Genomic DNA, 22,445 nt, shown 5'->3' with positions numbered 1-22,445 from the left:
ACTAACATTATCTAGAACCTACCGTGTGTACAGAATTCACTAGCGAAGTGACAGCAGTTGCTTTTCCTTCTGCGCTCTGGAAAAGTCATGGGACTTGGGGGAGGAAGGAAAACAAAGAAAACAATTTGATAGGGTGAAAAGGTGGCATTCCGTATAAAAGGCTGGAGCTGGTAAAATATTTATTGTCCATTAGGCTGTCCTTCAGAAACCTGGATGTTGATTTTTCTCTTCCCCCTTCCTCCGGGGTCATGACAGTTATCTAATGATGTGCCTGTCCCCGTGGGGAGAGCCTCTCCGGCCTGGCCGTGACTGTGACTGCAGAGAGAACCCTTCACAGTTTTCGAGAATAGCTGCCCTGAGCCCGGCCTTGCTCCGCAGCCTGCAACTGCCGTGACACAGGAGATTCAAGACCCCAAGACGCAAGGTTGACCCCACGGTTTCACTGCCCCTGCGTTCCCACCGCGGGCGGACCTTGCACCAGCGCTAGGTCCTGCTCTCCGCACCAAAGCCGTGATTCCCTCGAGCGTCCAAACGGTTGAGCTGCTGTGGCTCCCGTAGTCTGGGGGCCGACCAAGAGGCGTCTGCCTGCGGTCCGCAGCCCCGGCCTGTGGGTGTACTTGAGCAAATGTTTCAGAGAATGACAGCGATCTGCTCACTTTTATTACATCCGTGGGGCAGAAATTGTCAAGCCTTGGTGACACCAATGATAAGGCTTTGACCTCATTCAGTCACCATAGGGCAAATTTCCCTTTGTTCTCTAGCAGAAGCACAACTTGGCAAATAAACATGATTTCTAAAGAGAGGCTGTCAAAGAGGGTATTTATGAGCTTGCCGTGTCCCTGCTATTCCACTGAGTAGCTTACCTTTCGGGGAAAAAGGCACATATAAGCCCACGTGTGACACAATAGCTGCCATTTATGAACACTGTTTGTTCCCCTGAGGCAGGAAAAACATGTGTTTGTTTTTTTTTTAAGATCTTATTTATTTATTTAACAAAGAGTACATACAGGGTGAGGGGCAGAGGGAGAAGAAGACTCCCCTCTAAGCAGGGGAGCCTGATCAGGACTCGATCTCAGATCCCTGGGATCATGACCTGAGCCAAATGCAGATGCTTAACCTATGGAGCCACCCAGGCGCCCAGGAAAAAGAATCCAAAGGTGATAGAAGACATCTTAGGAAGGTCTTCTGACAACCAGGTTAAGACCCTGTCTTCTCTCCTTGAGGCTCTTAGTCTAATGGCCAAGTTCCCGAAGCAGCTGAACCCTGCAGAAACATGGGAAAATATTCCAGAACCGGCCCTATGACTATGTTATGTCACATGGTCACCCTTTCCAGGAACCGGAAATGAATCTTGAAGACTAGATCCATTTGGCACACTTAAAAATGGTTAATACAACATATTTTATGTTCTATGTATCCTATCATAATAAAAATAAGTTAAACAAAAACAAAAAACACACAAAAAAGAAAAACCAGATCCGTTGAGAAAACCGTGAGAGGGGAGGATCAAAGACCACAAAGACACAGAAACCATGAGTTGGCGAGTTTACTTACCATACCCCGGATCATTTGAAAAAGAGGAAGCAATGACTCCTTTTCAAGGTGAAGGAAGTAGTAATTGGACAAAAGCTTGAGAAAGGGAGCAGAGGGTTGGAGCAGTGAGTGCGGAAGCTGGGGCACCCCCACCCCCCTGTGATGTGGTGTCCTCATCTATACAATGAGCAGATTGAGCCAGCTGACCTTGAGGGTCTACAGCTCTGTGAAGTCAAGCGGAATTTTACATTTGGGTGGAGCTCTGCACAAAAGGTTAGTGGAGGTGCTGTTAGACATCACCCAAGAAGGGTTACAGCACCATGGAGTGTTAGAAGTATGAGGACTCTCAGAGATCTGGACCCCTTATTTTACAAGGGAAGAAATAGAGGCCCAAGGTGATGAAGCACCTTGCCCAAGGTCACAGAGCCTGTTAGGGACAGAGCTGTGGCCAGAGTCCAGCTTCTGATTCCCATGCTCTGCTTCTTCACAATGCTTTGTAGTTGAGAATATTTGAAATTCACGAAGAGCAGAATCCTGGTCACCTATTGCTATGCAACAAACTACCCCACACCTAGTGGCTCGATCGTTGATGTATTACTGTCTCTGGGGGCTTTGCCGGTTGACTGGGCTCAGCTAGGTTGTTCTCTATGGAGTCTTCTCTGGGGAGGTCAGATGGAAGCCGGCCCTATGGTTCTCTGAAGGCTCATCTGTACCGGACATCCAAGGTAGCTCATTAACATGGATGGCAGGTGACATTGGCAGTCAACGCTGCCTGCCGGCTGGGAACTCAGCTAAAGCTGGCAACTCAGACACCTACCCCTGTCTCTCCATGTTGGGCTTTTCATTACACGGCAGCCAGGTTCCCAGAAGGAGCTTCTCAAGAGCAAGTGTTTCAAGGAAGAGAAAGTATGTCTTCGTTCATTCAGGAGGCTCTAACAAAATACCGTAAACTGAGAAGCTTAAAAACCACAGACATTTATCTCTTACAGTTCTGGAAGCTGGGAAGCCCAAGATCATGGTGCAGACCGATTGGGTGTCTGTGAGGGCCAGTTCTTTGATGGCCGTCTTGTCATTGTGATCTAACACAGTACGGTGACACAGAGGTAAGTTGGGTCTTTGGGGTCCCTAAAAGAACATCCTAGTCATTACAGCAGAGCATTCACTGTGTAATCACCTCCCAAAGGCCCCACCTGCACACGGCATCACCTGGGGAGTAGAATATAAACATTTGAATTTTGAGGAGACACAAGCATTCAGACCATAGCAAAATGGAAGCTTCCAGTGCTATAAAAGCTCAGCCCTGGAACTGGCATGAAATCTCTTCCACCACGACACAGACTTTGGTCGAAGTAGTCACAAGTCAACCTAGTTTCAAGAAAGTTGAGTAACAGAGTCTCCCTCTAGATAAGGATGGGATGGAGGCATCCATGTACGTATCGGGACAGAGGAATTCCAAAGAATTCCATCTTTGGAAACGAACTACCACAGCAGCGGGTCTGATTTTTATCACAAATGATCCTTTGATGCCGTCCTGGAAAAAACAATACTGGGCATATATTAACTAAGCTTGACTTTTTTTTTCTTTTTATCTTAATGGAAACAAAATCAATTGAGTTCAGGCCTCAATACAAGTTTTTTGTTTGTTTTCTTTTAGATTCGATCAGTTCAGGGATCACGTAAACCAAACAATGGCTTGGGAGAGTCCCTAAAGAAATACCCAATTGATGATGGTAGGAGTACATCTTTTGTGGAAAGGAAGGTAGAACCTACAGTAACAGGCACTGAGGCATTGAAAGACTCAATCTCTCTTCATTATGAAGAGCAGGGAAGTAGAAAAGAATAAAAATACGTTTCTTGAAGACAGAGATTGGACCATATTCATCTCTGTATCCCTACTGCCCAAGACAGTACAGTACATAGTAGGTGCTTAATAAATGTTCCCTGAGTTCTATTGAAATACCATCTTTCTCAATAATAATGTAAACTAGCATTTACTGAGCATTTGCCATATGCCGGGCGCTTTGCTAAGCATTTGGCATGTGTCACTTCACCTAATTTTCATAAAACCATGTAGTGTCTGTAATTATCCCAGGTCTTGGTAGTCAGCTGGTAAAAGCCAGGAAGCCCCCATAGGTTGTTGAAATTGTAAAATGTTTCCATACATGTTGGTAAATAACAGATGCTCTGTACCCTAGGAATGAAGTCCGTACCCTTATACCACTCCCTAACCAAATACCTCAGCCCAGGAGAGACCTAGGTGGGCACCGCCTCTCATCATGTTCTGAGAGCCCTGTGTGGTTCCCCCACAATGACCCTCATCCCCGCATGTTCTCCTGGCCTAAGTTGACCAGATGCTGAAGGGGTGGAGAGAGCCCTGGGTGGTGGAGCCAGCATCTCAACAGGCAAGTGCTTGGTGTCCATGTAGTTGTCCAAGAGTGGAATGAGCCTTCAAGAACTAACGCATCTGCGGGCACTCTCCTGTGGCTGCCTGGGAGATTGGCAGCCTCTGCTGTGTATCCTATGGGTTGTTAAATATTTTGAATATCATTCCTGATTATCTGTGTTTGAAAGAAGAGGAAGCTGAGAATGTTAGGGCTTTTAAATGATTGACCAATGTCACCTAGCTAGTAAGGGTGGATCCAGGATTAAACTTTCTCTGAGCTCTGTGCACGCTGCTATTGTGCTATGCTACTGTATTAGTTAGCTGGGGGTGCTGTAACAAAGAACCACACACTGGGTGGTTTTAATGACAGAAATTTACTGTCTCATAATTGTGGAGGCCAGAAGTCTGACACCAAAATTGGCTATGAAGGATCTGTTCCAGGCTTCTCTCCATGGCTTGTAGATGACTATCCTCTCTCTGTGTCTCTTGTCTTCCTTCTATATGTGTCTGTCCCTGCATCCAAATTTCTCCTTTCAACAGGACACCAATCATACTGGAGTGATTAGGGACCCACTTCACTTCAGTAGGACCTCATTTTAACTAATTACATCTGCCATGACCCTATATCCAAATCAGGTCACATTCTAAGGTACTAGGGGTTAGGAATCCAACATAGGAAGTGGGGGACGAGGCCCAGTTCAACACTAGCAGCTATTTTTCTTAATGAGACCTTCCTCATCTCTGTCTAACAAAGCTAATTAGGCATCTACAAAGTTGTCTGGAGAAAGTTCATGGTGTATAGGTCTACTGGCTCCCCAGTTAATGTTTTACCTTTCCCAAGGCTTTCCCACTTCAGTCAGAAGTGGTTGGAATTGGCCCTACTTGGCGGCATTTGCCTAGCACCATCCGTATCTTTCAATTGTGTCAACCCATTTTGATATCTAGTTGAAGGATCTGAGATGAAGTATTTTTTATGGACTTTTATTCTTTTTCATGCTACTTCAATGTCTTTCAGCTCACTGCTGTTTCAGCTCTTGTCTCTTCAATGGTTCTGTGAACTCTGCAGCTCAAGAGATTCCAGAACCACTGGTCACGTATGATGATGAATCCCTCCTTTGTCTCCGGGAGCTACTGCAAAGGCCTTTCCCAAGAAGTGTAATAGGAAGCATTGCCTTGGAACTTTTCTCTCACTGAATCCTTCAGCCATATTCTGTATAAATGAGATGGTCGTCCACTTCTCTTGCACACTCCTTTGAAACAGACAGTAACCTTGGTCTCAGATGCAGTGTCCTCGGACTTGGAAACTCATTGGACCAAAAATGTCTACAACTTATTTTTCCCCTTAGATCTTCTTTTTTTTATTGATTTTCCATTTTTAGCACAAGATTGATCACCAGCAAAATACCAATTTACATACAGATTCTGCTAAACTCAGCATCCTATATACTTGGGACTTTTTCATCCATAAACCAATTTTTTAAAGAGAGAGATTCTATTATCAGAAGTGTCCCTGATGACACTCAAGATAGCCTATAGGGAACAAACTCAGGAGGCCTGCAGCCTGGTGGGGTGAGCTCAGCTGATCTGTGAGTATAATAACTATGAAGCCAAGGTCATAGGTTGATACCAATATGGGCAGGTTCATCTTTTGCTTACTTTTCCAGCCACAAGTCTACCCTCCAAACTTTGGTCAGCTGTCTTACAAGTTCATGCAATAAAATTCAACAAATACTGTTTGAGGAAACTACTATTTGCCAAGCATGGTTTAGGCACTGGGAATAGAGCAGGAAACAGGACTGACATGAGCCTGATCCCTATGATATCTACAATGTAGTGGTGAGGCAGGTACCAAACAGTTATGCCAATGATTATTTCATCACCAAGGTGACAAGTACCATGAAAGAAAAATACAGGGATGCCGTAAGAGTACATAATAGGAATCCATGTGAAGTGTCATTTAACATAAGACCTGAAGTTAGCGAGGCAAGAGGATGGGCTGAGAAGGAGTGCCACTCTGGCAGAGGGAACTGCGTGAGACCAAAGAAACTTTATGAAGACTAGCTGAACTCGAGCACAAGAGTAGGGAAGAGAGTGATGAGTGATCAGGCTGGAGGGAAGACCAGAGCCTTAGCCACATTCTGGAAGTGGGACTTTATCATACAAGTACCAGGAAACTTTGAGGGGTGTATTTCGATCAAAGCTGAGCTTGAGTAATAGAGAGCTAAATAGACAGAGACTTGAATAAGAAAGAATTTAATTTCTCCTTCACATGGCATGTCCGCAGGGCAGAAAGGGCTCGACGGGGATAGCTGGTCTCTGGCCTGCCTGGTTCCTTAGCTGGAAATACTTAAAGTTTTGAAGCACTTCATGACTGAGAGTGTGGAACATCTGAAGACTTCTTCAATCACAGGTCTGGCATCTGGGCTGTGAGAACTCAAAACCTAGAACTTTCAAATTTTGTTTTCATTTGGCCATAGTGGACACACGATGTTACATTAGTTTCAGGTGTACGCATAGTGATTCAACTTCTCCATACACTACTCTGTGCTCACCACGAGCGTAGCTACCATCTGTCACCATAAACCCCATCACAATATCCTTGACTAGATTCTCTAGGCTGTGCCTACTTCTCTTCCATCTGGCAACCATCAGCTTGTTCTCTTTATTTATAGGTCTGAATCTATTTTCTGCTTGTTTGTTTATTCGTTTGTTCTGTTTTTTAGATTCCATGTATGAGTGAAATCATATGGTATTTGTCTTTCTCAAAAACCAGGACTTTTTAAAGTCCTATTTTCACTCCAGTGTTGTTAACACACCGTGTTGTATTAGTTTCAGGTGTACTAGACAGTAATTCAGCAATTCCATACATCACCCATCAAAGATCAGGACTTTTGACTCGAGCACCTATCCGTGGTTTCTCCATACTGTTTAGTTTCCTCCCAGAACAGTAGCCTCAGGAGAGGCAAAGCTCTGGATGTTCACGTTCTAAGAACAAGGTTGAGGAGGCTATATTGTCTTTTATGACCCTGCCTCCAAAGTGGTGCATGGTGGTCACTTCCACTGCGTTCTCTTGGTTATAGGCAAGTCGCGAGCCCATTCGGATTGTAGAGGAGTGGACAGAGATGCCTCCTCCTAATGGGACAGGGTCAAGGTCACATTGTCAAGATGTAATGATGTGAGACTTGGGGACCATCTTTGGAAAATACAATCTGCCACATCCAGGAAGGTCATTACTGATGAAGCAGAACTGAAACACCATTGTTTTTATGCCCAGACCCCTCTTCTTTGGCTTAACCATGCTGATGAGTCAATAGCATCATTTGCATGAATAAAGGATCTTATGCTATTAAAAAGAAAAGTTGAAACATAAGGCAAGAAGCCAAATCCAGTCTCAATTGAACACTCTCTGTATTACAAATGCAGCCTAAATATATGTTTTCTCTTGCTCTCACAGAGCAAACAGCTGCATTTATTTGTGTCCAAAAACATGGAAAAATCCCAAACTATAAGCAAAAGGAAGGAACTCGAGAAAACTCATCAAACTTCTATAAGTGTGAATCTTCATAAAAATAGTTGTAAGGTTGATTAAAGCAGGTGCCGAAAACTTCTCCAAGCCTGAAGTGTTCCACTTACAACCACCTTCCCATATAATGATGTCACCCCCTAGGTACTACTTCTATATTTGGCTAAGCAGTCAAGTGCGGATTAAATTTCCTTGTGTTAACTGGATCCACCACTCCCTCTCCTCCCCAACATACATGAATTTAAGCTCACAAGTGCTCTCTCTCTCTCTCATGCCACACGCACACATTCATACACACATGTGTACACAGACTTTCCTCTATCTCCCTGGCGTCCTTGAGAGTTCCTTTACAGAACAGGGATATTTTCCATAGCTAAGACTTGGCTTGGACAAAAATCAGGGCACACACATCTGGGTACATCCATGAACACTAAGTGAATTACTTCCCTTTGCCCCACAAATAAAGACGTAGTCTGGACAGAACGTTCCTAAAGCAGCTCACCCCTACTCCCCTCCTTGATCATATTCAATCTCTGGTCTGGGAATCTGAAAATGTCAGGAAGCACATTGTTCCTTATGATTTAACGTTAGCAAGAGAGCTCTTTGAAAGGCCCCTATTGTGTCTTTGTGTCTTGGCACATAAACCAGGTCTTCTCTAAAAACTCACTTCAAATTTGATTTGCAGTGAAAAATCCCTAAAGTTGTGCTAAGGATTTGAAGAGATAAGAAAGGGAAACGCCACTCAGGGCTTCCCGTGTGTTCAACGCAACATGCCAGGTGCTTTTCTGGAGATATTGGTTGTGTGGGCATAGAGGAGGTCAAGATTGGCAGCATATGTAGACAGAGTCGATGCCCAGGAAGGAGACAGAATCAAGGGGAGGGGGCACGAGTGGATTTTAAGGGATGCCTGGGATTGCCAATGGAGGGGATGGTACATGCCACGGAAGAAGGCTTGGCATTAACCTCCTGTATTTCTCTCACTTTCTTCGTGGCCACTGCACTGGCCATGCAAGCCTCCCATCCTAGAGCCTTAGCAATTCTTGTTCCTTCATGTTGAGTGTTCTTCCAAAGCTGTGAAAGGAAATTCCTTCCGTTCTCAGCCACCAAGTGTGAGGCGTTGTGTTGTGGCAGCCCTACCTGAGAATGAATGCAGTCTCATGGTCTTCACGGAATAGTTGTTTCCCCCTTGTTCTCTACTACTGTGTCTGGGAGCCGACATGAGCCCAGAAAGGAAGACAGGCAAGGACTGTCCAGAAAGGACAAGAAGGGCAGATTGCACTCCGCAGAACAGGCTGGGCAGCCCACACCCTTTCCCGTAGGTGACACTGGTGGTCAACTGAAATGACTTGGATTGTGTCTAAACTTCATCTGTTCAGGTTGCTTTAGGTTCCCTGCACTTGGCTGGTCTGTCTGCCTAATTCAGATGAAGAATAAGCAGCCTAATTACCCAGCTCTTATGTGTTTTGTGTTTTGTTTTGGTTTGGTTTTGAAAGGCCAATGGTGGAGTACACTGGTCTCGGTACCAGTGATTTTTGGCCCCGTGGTCTGGTGGAGATGTTTGAGCCCGTTCAGGCCTGCCCTAAATGTACTGCTTTGTGACTTCCGTGTTCTCCAAACTGACTGCCAAGTCGCCGTGCTCTGCTGATTCTCAAAAGCAGTCCCTCATCTGCTGCACTTCCTCCCTTGTGAGCTCCCGGGGAGTGGAAATCGGCCCACGGCAGCTCATGAATGCCGATCTCGAGGATTCCTCTGAGTGAGGCAAAGATGTCTGAGTACATTAGGAAATTTTACAAAATCTCTTCTCCCTCCTAATCATTAGCATCACCACCGCCACCATCATTTCCATAATCATCTTTATAATTATTTGAAGTGGAAAAGGAGCAGGGTACTGGCTTAATGAAAAATGGATGGGGGAAAATAGGTGATTGAATCGCCTTTCTCAGAAATGCATCATCACCTGTGATCAGTGAGAGTCCGAAGGCGGTGGACGTGAACAAACTTGTCCAACTTACACGTCCTCTCTCGTCTCTCATCTCCTTCACCCTTCGCTCCCATTAGATTGAATCTCCTACTTCCTGCCTCAAGGACCCCCTGGCTTTGCTCCTATTAGCCTGCAGCACCCCACTCCTATCCTAGGATCCTCCACCCAAACCCTCTGCTGAACTTCCAAAAAGCCCATCTGAGCCTCCCCTGGAGCTTTTGTCATTTTCTGCCTCATAAACTCCTCCAGGAAGGCTTTCTTTCTTTCTTTTTTTTTTTTATGATAGTCACACACAGAGAGAGAGAGAGAGGCAGAGACACAGGCAGAGGGAGAAGCAGGCTCCATGCACCGGGAGCCCGACGTGGGATTCGATCCCGGGTCTCCAGGATCGCGCCCTGGGCCAAAGGCAGGAGCCAAACTGCTGCGCCACCCAGGGATCCCCAGGAAGGCTTTCTATCACATTCTTCCCTGTGTTTCCCCTAACTCACCCGCAGCCACCATGCATGTACTTTGAACACAACAGGTGTTCAATAAATATCTGTTGAAAGAATGAGCAGAAGTTTAATTCACTAACTCATTTTTTAATAGATGTATATTGGGAGAAAAACAAACAATAACAGGTGTGGCAAAGCTGGTCATTATTCCCCAGGCATCTTTTCTTTTCTTTTTTTCCTGGACACACAGGTAAATGACATTTACCCGCCAATTTTGCAATTAACAGAGACCCTATAAGTGAGTGCTGGCTGATGGAAGGTGAGCAGAAATGATGCGTACCACTTCAGGACCTGGCCGGTGAAACTTCCATGCATGAAACTCCATTCTCGTTCCCCTTCTGCCAGCTAGATGCAGATTGGCACGATGATCTTGAACCCTTGAACACTACAGCTGGAAGGGGACAAAGCCACAAGATAGAAGGAGCCATGATCCTTGAGTCATCATACAGAGAGAAACCACCTCCAAACACCATTTAGGATTTTGTATTAACAAATCAATGTCTATGATGTTTGAGCTATTACTCAGTTTGGGGTTTATTTGTTATAGTAGCTGTGATTACCTCAACCAACATAATAGGTTTTAATATTTCTAAGATAAAATGCAAAAACTATAATTCTTGGTTTTCTTAGGCAATTTTTTTTTTCAATTTGGACAGAAACATACCCTCTTTTAATTTTGGTTGTGGAAGTATTTAAAACCATTCCACTTTGAGAAATGCTCTCAGTCAGCAAGGCCCTCACTTGATGAAGGGGAGCATGCAAGTTTTGGTTATTCTCTCTAGAAGCTGTCATACTGAAACATTGCTTCAGTTCCAACAGCAAATGCAAGGGGTGAGGAGGTCACGCTACCCTGGACTGGGAGAGTTTATGAAGGTGGATTAGGAATCATGATAAAAAACTTTTTGTCTTTGAGACCATAAAACCCAGTTCTTAATAGGGACTCACAGAGCAAACTTCTAGTGTTCTGAACTATTTGGGGAAGGGAGAGATTCTCTGGCTCAAGTAGGTACTACCTGAAAGCACTGGACTTCGTGAAAGTCTCTTGCTCTTCATAGAACTCTCATTGGAGTGTCTGTTGGGGGCAATTATCCCAGACAACATGCTTAATGGTGACTGTTCCATGTGGAATAGAGTCTAACCTCTCTAGTCTGGAATGTAAAGCCCTCCATGATCTGACGTCAGTTTTTCTTTTCAATCAAACATTTGTTCGACACATTATACTTTGCAATACTTCCATTCTTTTTCTTGGGTTGTCCCCCCACCATTATATATATATATTAATTTTATATAATTTTAATCTTATATTTATATTTATTTATATAAGGCACATAGAATATTATATACATACAGAGAGAGACATATACTTAATCATGACAAGCTAGGTGACATTACAGTGACAAATGAAGCCTAAACTTCCAATGGCTTAGCATATGGAAGATTTATATTTTGCTCATGCTATATATTCATTGTGGGGGGGCTTGGAGGGTTGAATGTGTGTGTTTGGGTCAGGAGAGGTATCTGTACTCTATGTTGACACTCAGGTACTCAGGTTGATGGACTTTCTACCAACTGTAGCCACAATATCTGGGATGCAGAGCCTTCTCATTCACTGTAGCAGGAAAAGAGGGACCAAATAAACTCAGCACGTTCACACACATGCCACTCGCCAGAACTTATCATGGGATCCTGATGAAAGAACTGGAAAGTGGGCAAAGCAATGTAATATTTAGTGAGCATGATCATCTTTGCCCTCCCTAGTTCTTTTTAGCTGCAGATGTCTCCTGCCTCTGGATCCTGACAGCACTATATGGACCCCTCCCTTGCAGTGGGTAATTTCTACATTGTATGAAGATGACACGCACATCTACACACACACATCCATATCAATATAAAACAGAAATCACTTACTTCATGTGAGACACTCTCCTGTTTACATATATCAACTCATTTAAATCCTCGTAGTAACCAGTGAGGTACCGCCTCCTAGTGTCTCTGACTTACAGATGAGGAAATTGAGGCACAGAAAGGCTAGGTATCCTAACCAGATTCCAGCCAGGATTCTAGTCCAGCCAATTTACTTCTATATCGTATGTTCTGAACTACTCTACTATATTATGGCTTGTCTTTTTAACTCCCTTATTAGCAGAGAGTGAGATATAAAATTGATTTATGCCTTTATTTCCCATAATGCCAAGTACAGGTGTAGGCACATAACATGTTTTCTGAAAGGTATTGCACACAACTGGTACCTTTTCTAATTAAGATCTTCAACAGATCTGATCTTTTAATAATTCTTTCTGCGCTGCCGGATGGCTCCTGAGGTAGTAGAAAGCATTTCAGGAGAGGCGATTGTTTCTCCTTAAAAAGCTACAGTTCTTCAAGAAGATAGAGGGGGTCTTTGGGGACATCTAGGGGACAGCAAGACAGAAGACAGCGGAAGTTAAGGTAAGACACTCAGGAAAGACTCAAGCCATTTTATTTATATTGTGTTTGATTTTGTGCTTAAGAGACTGTTAAATTGCGGTGGGGAAGTGTGGCTGCTAAGTCATTTGGTCTTCATTTGAGTCCCCAAACTCCATAAATAAATCCAGATCCCCAGAGAGGACTCTCTCCTGCTTAAATGTGGATTCCTAGTGAGCTATAACCCCCTTCCATTGGCGGTGAGCCTTCTACAGACTAAATTTAGAAAAATTAAATTACAACCTAGCAATGTGGCTCCCCAAATGAAATGTATAGGGCAGAGTACCCGAAAACACCAGGGAAAATGGTAGTCACAGGGAGGTGTTGGGGACCCGGTGGTCAATCTCACATGTCTACAACCAAAAAGGCAAAGGTCCTGTTCATTTAGAAAGAAATGGGATTGTGTGAACCAATTTAGAACCATCAGAACAATGACCTGGGAGAGGAGCCTCATTCTAATTATGACTCTGTGTTCCAATCAGGCATGAAAGAAATCACAGCAAACCTATTTCAGAGAAAGGCATTCCCCAATGTGGCTGTGTCCGCTATCTCATGCACGATGAGGGCCAGTGAATCAGGGAGGAAGCACGCTAGAAAATGATCGTCGATGACTAACACAGAGGGGGCTGTTCTCATGTTGCCCTGATGGAAAAATTGGTGGGATCGCAGGAATTAATAAGAATTATCAGACCCTGCTGTGATGTTCTGTCCTAAAATGGGGACTTGTATGTATTTAAATGGGAGGGGCTGGATGGCACAAGAAGTCTGTCCTGAGAAGATGAGAGGACTAAGTGGTACTTTGTCATTAACCAACCCACAGGATTGTTCTGTACTATCCAGTGAGTGGTAACAATACCTAAGTCATCTTAAAATGCACTGCAGATCTTGATCCAAAGTATTCCCTGAGGAGGAGAGGGGAGGCTGCTGTTTTCCTAGGAACCTGATTGAGATCTCTGGTTTAAAGGGCAGATGTAATTGAATCTGGGATTTTTTTTTTAAGATTTTATTTGTTTGTTCATGAGAGATTCAGACAGAGAGGCAGAGACATAGGCAGAGGGAGAAGCAGGCTCCCTGTGGGGAGCCCAATGTGAGACTCAATCCTTGGACCCTGAGATCACACCCTGAGCCCAAGGCAGATGCTCAATCACTGAACCACCCAGACATCCCTGGATCTGGGACTTATAGGAAAGTGTTTCAGTGAGGATGGATATGATTTTTTGTAGAAAAGTAAGGCTTTTTAGCAGTTAAGGTTCTTGGTATATTAATTTATCAACAAATATCTATCGAGTCCTAAAATAGGCCAGAGATTGTTCCAAACATTGCGAATGCTATGATGAAAAGACAGTCCTTTTCCTTGTAAGGTTATATTCTGGAGGCAGAGACAGATAATAAGCAGTAGATAAACTAATAATAATTGTGTAATTTCTTACTGAAACAATTGCTATGAAGAAAAATAAACGGAAAAAAAAAAGTAAATGGTGTCTTAGTCTGTTCAGACTAGTCTAATAAAATACTGTGAAAATATGGAGTAACAAAATGCCATAGTCTGGGTGTCGCATAAACAACAGAAATTTATTTCTCACTGTTCTGGAGGCTGGGAAGTCCAAGATCAATGTGCCTGGTGATTCAACGTCTGGTAAGAGTCCACTTTCTCGTTCATTACAGTCGTCTTCTAGCTATGTCCTCACGTGGTGGAAGGAGCACAAGAGAGCTCTGTGCGGTCTCTTTTGTTGGGGCGCTCATCCCATTCGTGAGAGCTCTGTCGTCATGACCTAATCATCTCCTAGAGACCCCCACCTCTCATCATAATGGGTAACAGTTTTCAACATATGAATTTGGGGAGGATACAAACATTTCATCTACAGCACAGAGTATTAGGAGATATTTCAGTTATGTACTACCTTGTTACCAACTATCCTGAATTTGGTGGCTTTAAACAAAACTTCTTATTTTTCATGATTTTGTGGGTCAAAAATTTGGGGATGGTTCAGCTGGCTGGTTTAATCCACTGGGGTCAGTCACTTGGCCACATTCATTGGCATTAGGCTGGGCTGAAAGTCCAAGAATTCATATGTGTGGTGGCTCCATACTCCTCCACACTCCCTCTCTACATGATATCTCATCATTCAGTAGTCTAGCTTGATCTTCTTTGTAATACGGCAACTAGCCTCTTCAGAGAAAGTAGCCTGGAAGCTTCCAGACTTGCTAAAGGCCAGTCCCGGAACTGGCACACTGCCACTTCCTCTGTGTTCTATTGGTCAAGGCAGGTCACGAGACTGGCCCAGATTCAAGGATGGGCAAATAGAGTCCGTCTCCCAATGGGCCAAATTGATGGCAACCATCATTGGGAACTGTCTACAACAGAGAGTGAATGGAGTCAGGGAGCAGGCTATGTTAAATATAATGGAGGTCTTAAGAAATGACATTTGGACAAAGACTGGAATGAGGAGAGAGGCTGAGCCATGACAAAGATGGGTGTGTGTTGTGGGGGGGTGGTATGCTCTAGACAGAGTGAACTATGAGGACAAAGGTCTTGAGATGGGATACACACAGCATGTCTGAAGATTAACAAAGAGGTCAAAGATCCTGGGGAATGTGACTAAAGAAGAATGAGCAATAGAGTAAATAGGCAGTTGATGGAAACAGAGATTCAGACAGATTATCAGGATCCTTGAAGGTCATGGTTAGGTCTTTATATTTTATTTCAAATGTGACAAGAAGCTCTTGTAGAAGAGTAACATGAAATGGCTCATGTGGCAGAAGGATCCCACTGGCTGCTGTATGAAAAATGAATGAGAGGGGAAAAGGAGTATAGGCTGAAGGAGGGAGACCAGCTAGGATACCCGTTTAGTCATGTAGGTGAGCGTTGATGGTGGTGTAGAGTGGATTAGTAGCAATGGGCACACAAGAATATGTTAGATTCTGGATACATTTTGAAGTTAGTCCCAACAAGGCTTGCTGATATACTGGATATAGAAGTGAGAGAAAAGGCATAATTAAGGCTGAGTTCAAGATTTTTGGCCTGGCCAACAGTATCAATCATGCTGCCATTTGCTGGAAAGGAAAAGATACAAGAGGAGCATTTTGGGGTGGGGTAGTAAAAATAAGAGTTATGTTTTAGATATTTTAAGTTCAAGGTGACTATTCAGATATCAAAGTATAGATTTTAGTTAAGCAGATATATGAGTCTAGATTTCAGGGGAGAGGGGAAACTAAAGGTATAAGTTTAAGAGTCATTAAAATATAGCTAGTATTTAGAACATTGAAACTGAATGAGACCTGGGACCCTCAACTTTCAGAGGTCAGGTAAAGGAGAGGCCAGAAAAAGACACAGAAAAGAGTTGACCAGTGTGAGGAGAACAAACAAGAAAGGCAGTGATGTCCTGGAGGCCAGGGAAAGATGTCTCAAGAACAAGGCAGTGCTCACCGAGTTGCCAGTATCAGTCAAGTAGGATGAAGACATACTGGTTTGGGCCAGTGTGGAAATTTTGGGCAACTTTGAAAAAAGCAAGTTCAATGAGTAAAAAGGAGAGAGAGAATGGATGAGAAAGTAGAAGCAGCTGATATAGACAACTCTTGCAAAGACTTGTGCTTAAAAAGGCAGGAGAGAAATGGGCCAGTAGGGGTTGTGGATGAGAGAGATTTTAAGTTTTTAAAAAAGTGAGCAATATTAGAGCATGTTTTTACACTGATAGGAATGTACATTATTGATGGGAAGAAATTTGTATTTCAGGAGAGAAAGAAAATACTTGCATAAACCAAGTTTTGAGCAGATAAAAGAGGATGGGATCCAGTGCCCAAGAGGAAGAGTGGATAGATACAGGTGCAAATGGCTTGATCGGTGGTTGAAATATGTTTAACTGTTTTATGTTTTAATGAAAGGAAAAAGAAGGTCATTGGCTAAAGGTTAGGTGGGATATTAAAGATTTACAGAAAGAGAAGAATGCTTTAAAAATAGAGTAGAAGAATTTATTTATTACAGAATGAGATAGAATTCTGAGCCCACTCGAGATATGTGGTTACATATTTATAACTATAGAGTAAAATATGTTTGTGTGTTTTTCTCTAGCCATTTGTACCCACTGGAGTCCATATATGCAGTAAATGAAAAAGAGGGTTTATCCAAGAGTTTGGTTTTTGCCAAGTGAGTAAAAGAGATGGAATGAGATGCATTTTTTCTTCAAAAATGGTTGAAGAGTATTAAAAATTTATTTCACATGCTCTTTTATAGTGGCTTCTATGTACCAGACACATGTAAGTATTTGTGTATTAAATATTGATATTAAATATTAACCCATTTAATCTTTATAACAATGTTTTGAGAAAGATAGACACCCGCCCCCCCTTTTATAAATGATGCACTGAGACACAGAAGATTGAGTAACCAGTCTAAGGACACGTAGCTACTAAGTGACAGAGCCAGGATTTGACCTTGGCAGTCTCACTCTGAGCCTGTGCTGCTAACCCCTGCAACACTTCTCCAGAGGATTTGTACGAGACAGGGGCTGTAGTGAGGGGTAAGGAGAGAAGTAGAGACACAAAGCAAGTGACAGACAACAAGAGTTCATAGGGTCAATGGAACTGAAAAGTTGGAGTTAGAATAATAGAAGGAATGAGCTGGAGAGATGGGAAGATGTAATGAGAGAGTGGGATGCTTTTTGAAAGAAATTCTGGAGAGGGCAGAGTTATTGATCACATCAAACTCTAGAATATGATTCTGGGAATGGGCTGCTGAGATGGCATGAGAAAAAAGACAAGTGAGGGATAGAAACTGAGAGGTCAGAGTGTTGGATGAGCCATCTACATAGGTGCTGAATCTTCCAAGGATGTTGGAGAAAAAACACAATGGCCCACACTAGTTCAACTCTTCCCTGAATAAGGAAGGAGACATGTCTTGGAAGCTAGTAGGTAAGTGTAGTAGGAAAGGAGTGAGTGAGTCTATGTGCTTCCAGTGAGCTGAAGGTTGTACAGGATGAGGAGGTTGGGGTAGGATGGGAAGCAGTGATCTAGAAGGAGAATTGAGGAGAATGCCCTGTACCTCCAGGAAAAAAGGCAGTGGTAATTGGAGAGGGCTTTAGGGAAACCACATTCACAGGGAAAGGCAGACTTTAATAAGAGAAAAGGCTGGGGATAGTGGCATTTTGCTGCTGATCAAACACCAGTTTTAGAGGTGTGCTGAAATAACCTGGGTGTTGGGAAGGGTTGGCAGCTTGAGTCACATTTTGAAATACTCAGAGCTGTGTGGGAATCAGATGAGTCAGGAATGGCCTGAGAGGCTGGCACTTTGAGGGGTGTCTCAGGTAATGAGATGGTCCTGATAGTCTCCCAGGGGAAGAAGATAACCAGTTCTAACTACCCCTTCTTGGGCCTGGTCTTTGAGATAATTTTCGGCATGTAGTGGGCAGTGCCCATAGCGGGAGCAGTGAGTCTCATCAGAAGCAGTATAGGTGGGTCTCTTTAAAGTCCCATTGTCCCTGGTGCCAAGGCCAAGGTGTGGAGCCTTACCAAGCCGAAAGAAACAGACCTTGGCTAAATTAAGCAAAGGTGAACTTATTAAAGGGATATGAAAAGACCCACAGAATTGACAAAAATCTGGAGAACTTGGCTAGGAAATGGACAGGAATAGTGAGAACCCTGGGTGGTTGGACAGGAGGTACTGTGGTATCTGTTTCATAGCAGGAATTGTCTAATGAACAAACCATGGGTGTGATGATTGTTCTCTAAGCATTGATCCATGTATAGAGGCCCCCACTCAAGACTCAAAGTCTTGGGAGGGTAACTACTGGTTGAATGTAGACCAGTGGATCTATTAGTTGGTATAGACAGGCTATGCTGCAGTAACATTAAAAACCTGTATTCAGAGCACATGGGAGGCTCAATCAGTTAAGCATCTGCCTTTGGCTCAGGTCATGATCCCAGGCCCTGGGATTGAGCCCCAGGTCAGGCTCCCTGCTCAGCAGGGAGTCTGATTCTCCCTCTGCCCCTCCCCCTGCTCGTGCTCTCCATCTCTCTCTCTCTCTCTCTCTCTCTCTCTCTAATAAATAAGTTAAATATTTTAAAAACCTATCTAGTGGCTTAACCAACAAGGACTTATTTCTATCTCAGTTCTTATAAGTAAGCAGGAGGCTCTGTTCCACTTGGTCACTTACAGATTCAGACTGATGGAGGTTATACTGGTTGCTCTGCCTCGATATATCACTACAGAGATTTCTGAGGGAGAGGAAGAGTAAAGCCGGAGGGTCACACACTGGCTTTTAAATGCCCTGGCCTGGAAGAGACATATATTCCTTCTGCTAACACCTATTGGTCATAATAAGTCACATGACTGCCTAACTGAAGCGGCAGGGACATCTAGGGTAGCACATGGCACGCAGTGGCCAGTAAATATCTCTGTCACAGGCTGTTTTGGAGCAGAAAGAGCGAGGTTAGCATTAACATCCAAGATCTTCAGACATCAAATTCACACTGTTTCCTAAATACTACACCGCCTACTTAAGGATTATATGTGTAGGAGGGGATTTAATATTTCTGTATGTATAATAATATTCTGTATGTATGTATGCTTCTTATTCCTTTCTAAAAATTCTTTACATAGTGTTGGAGTACAGAGAATATGCTTGAAATTTTTTCCTGACTGATGGATTGATTGATCAAAGCATAAAGTTTAATCATGGTGAATAGCCATAGTTCATCTGAACCAAGATCCTCAAATAGCGTAAATTCAATTCAGCCGACCCCTGAGGATGAGTCTGTACTGTACATCGGTGACTGGCATTAAAGAGAAATAACAGAGAGCCCTAATCAGGAGGAAATCTTGAGTTCATAAATCTTAAGAGAGAATATTATTTATTTTTCCTTTGGCTATTAAGAAAAGTCTTAATTTCTCTGGAGGAAAGAAACAACATTAAGGGCTAAAAACATAGTTTAAAGAAATTAAATCTGTTGCCAAGGTAGAAGGACCATCATTTGACTCTAATAAACAAGTTCTGAGGTTTTCTATGCAATGACTTCTGCTTTCTGCCATATGTGATTTGAGTAGATGATGATGTGAATGACTACGATGATTGTTATTTTTGGTAAGTATTCATACATAGTAGCTTCCAACCACTGGCAAAGTTACCAGAGTTCAAGTGCAGGTACACTCTTCCTGTAAAGTCCAGACCCATATTCCTCCCACCCTGCTACCCCACTACCACATTCCCTCTCCCATCAGAGCCTTGCTTATCCTTAAAATGATAACTTTCCATGTTTTCCGTGAGGACCAAGTGCTGATTTGGGAGATGCATGTGTAGTTTCCTTTTGGGACATTGGTCTTCGCACTTTTGAGGGTTTCAAATCCCCTAGACATCTTGTTTAAACGTGGATTACTGGGCTCTACTCCCAAAGTTCATGATTCAGTAAGTCTAGGGTGAGGCCTGAGAATTTGCATTTCCTGGGTACACTGAGTTGAACAGTGTTCCCCTACCCCAGTACTCCTGTCCACCCAGAACCTCAGATAATGACCCTTTTTAGCATTAGGGTCTTTGCAATGGAGATGCAAAAAAAAAACCCAGGAGATGGGGGTCCTCCTGGGTTAGGGTGGGCCCTCAATTCAATAGGTCTGGTGTCCTTGTAAGAAGAGGCGAAGAGACACAGAGACACAGAGAGAAGCCATGTGAGGATGGAAGCAGAAACCACAATGATGCATCAACAAGCCACGGGGCACCAAGGATTGCCAGAAACCACCAGACACTAGGAACAGACAAGGAAAGAGTCTTCCTTAGAGCCTTCAGGGGGGACAAGGTCCTGCCCAAACCTCCAGAACTATGAGAGAATAAATCTCTGTTTTTTAAAGTCACTTCAGTTGGTGGCAATTCATTATGGCAGCTCTAGAAAACTAATGCACCAGTGGTGCTGAGAATTACTCTTCTAGAAAAAGGGAAAAAGTGTCAAGTACCTTTCCACCAGGAAATATAGAATTCGGGTGATAAAATATTTTTGAGAAAAAGGAATTCTAACATGGGTTCTGTAGTGGCCATGTGCTGTTTTGGGGCTGTACCAGAGCATCTCATATTGCTTTGGGGGGAATTGCCACTGAAATGGTCATTTCAGGAGACTTTACTCCCAAGTTGGGCCCTATTTGTGCCTGACCTAAGACAGGCCGAACTGGGCATGAGCCCATGGTTGGCCAATCACCACCTCTTCTTGGACTTTGGATTGTAAGCAAGAGATGCAGACACACACACACACACACACACACACACACACACACACACACACACAGCATTTACTCTTCCCAGGAGTGACCAAACACCACTATGAGATGAGTGTTAGGGCCCTGCACTTTCCAAGGCAGCTCTCCAGCCTCCTGGAGATTCTGTGAGGCCCCATTATTTTCCCAGTAAGGCCTTTTTGTTAAATTACTCAAGTCAGTTGCCATTGCTTGCACCAAAGAACCTAAATTAATGAAATATCTGTTGTCTTCATTTGTCCCTAAGTGGGTCTACCCTTCTCAGTTGAAGGGGAATGAGGTCTTAATTTTTTACTTCAAATTTTCTAGCACTCAAATATAATATTTTTTCTATCAAAACATCCAGGGTTCCCCCCAAATTACAAAAGTAATGCAAATATTGTAACAAAGAGTGCTTTCTGAAGTTGTTTTTTAATACTTCTAAGTGGCTTTCCATTGGTTAAAATGTCGTTGTATATCCCCTTGAATAGATAGGGAGAGGACAAAGTATTGACTAACTAAAGGGCTTTCCCCTGAGGAGGGAACATACATATTAAGTGTCTGTCTAAAAAGACCAAAACATTGGTAAACACGTGGTCACTTTATCCTCACAAGGGGTGGGGAACTCCTGTCTGACATTTTTTTTTTAACAAGTTAATATTAACTCCAGTTTCATCATTACCTAAATATTTTGCCTTAAAAACCTCATTTGGGGGCACCTGGGTGGCTCAGCGGTTGAACGTCTGTCTGCCTTTAGCTCAGGGTATGACCCCGGGGTCCTGGGATCGAGTCCCTCATCAGGTTCCCAGCAGGGAGCCTGCTTCTCCCTCTGCCTGTGTCTCTGCCTCTCTCTGTGTGTCTCTCATGAAAAAATAAATAAAATCTTTAAAAAAGACTCTCATTGATGTTAACTCCAGGTGCACTCTTAGAGTATAAGACTTAGGTTTTTAATGCAGAATTATTTGTGATATCTAAGTATTCATCTGTACTCCTAGCTTTTCCTCCCTGAACTAAGAATTGTTTCCTCTTTGTGAGGCCATCTGTTTCCTCCACCTACGCCATTTTGTAATGCTTTCCTAAAGTTGGCTTCCAGAGCTCTGATCTGGAAATCAGATTCTTCTGCAGGACAATAATACACATTTTTGCAACCATTGGATGCATTATGCCCCTTTATCGATGCACTAGTGTGTTAAAATGATTCCAGCCAGGTTTTCACACCCACTCTTTGCTTAAACTCCATCCCCCTGACTTACGCTAGATCACAGGTGTTCAAGTCCAACTGGGCTGACTCCCTTGAGCCCTCCCCAAGCCCATCCTCTCCTCCCAGGAAATCCAAGCCAACGTTCCCGAATCTCCTCAGCGACCTTTCTGCAGCATGAAAAAAAAAATATTCAAAACTTGCCACCACCCATCTTGTGTGTTCCATGTAAAAATACAAAATGCTACCTTTGAAAAATTAAAAATCCAGTAGAGCGCCTTCCAAGGTTCAATCCGAGTTTAGAAAATTCATTATAATGAAAAGAGAAGAAGGAGGATTTTTTTATTTTATTTTATTGCTGATAGTTAGTGGCATTGATAGATCATGGCAGAACCATCCGCAATATGGCCAAATAATTTCACTGGAGAGGATTTTATATAGCTACAGCTAAAATTCAATGAACTGATTCAGAAGACTCAGTATAAAATATAACAGTGACTTCGAGTGCCAAATCAATTTGGGGGCTTGAAGTGATGGGAGAGCTGTTCGTTCCCTCCCCCTTCATGGACGTGACTTTAACTGGAACTGTAAATTCAGAGGCCTCGGAGTGGCCAGGCAGTGGGCTACAGCGGGTGATTTAAGGGACCTATCACGAAAAATCAGC

The 22,445-nt window shown here is 43.3% G+C and overlaps 2 long non-coding RNA genes across 2 annotated transcripts; one reads left to right on the top strand and one right to left on the bottom strand.

The window, feature by feature from the left end:
- The first annotated feature begins 5,087 nt into the window (after nucleotides 1-5,087).
- On the top strand, nucleotides 5,088-10,511 carry LOC144291246 (uncharacterized). Its single transcript, XR_013358566.1, has 3 exons — nucleotides 5,088-5,502; nucleotides 6,201-6,326; nucleotides 10,142-10,511. It is a non-coding gene; the product is annotated as an uncharacterized LOC144291246 (long non-coding RNA).
- LOC144291237 (uncharacterized) lies at nucleotides 9,994-14,125 on the bottom strand. Its single transcript, XR_013358562.1, has 3 exons — nucleotides 13,958-14,125; nucleotides 12,164-12,322; nucleotides 9,994-10,305 (listed from the first exon to the last, which is right to left on the bottom strand). It is a non-coding gene; the product is annotated as an uncharacterized LOC144291237 (long non-coding RNA).
- Nucleotides 14,126-22,445: the final 8,320 nt, after the last annotated feature.

This window comes from Canis aureus, chromosome 2 (assembly GCF_053574225.1).
Source record: "Canis aureus isolate CA01 chromosome 2, VMU_Caureus_v.1.0, whole genome shotgun sequence".
In the NCBI taxonomy this organism is placed as follows: Eukaryota; Metazoa; Chordata; class Mammalia; order Carnivora; family Canidae; genus Canis; species Canis aureus.
Note: the sequence above shows the minus strand (reverse complement) of the source record. Positions and strands in the feature narration are given on the sequence as shown.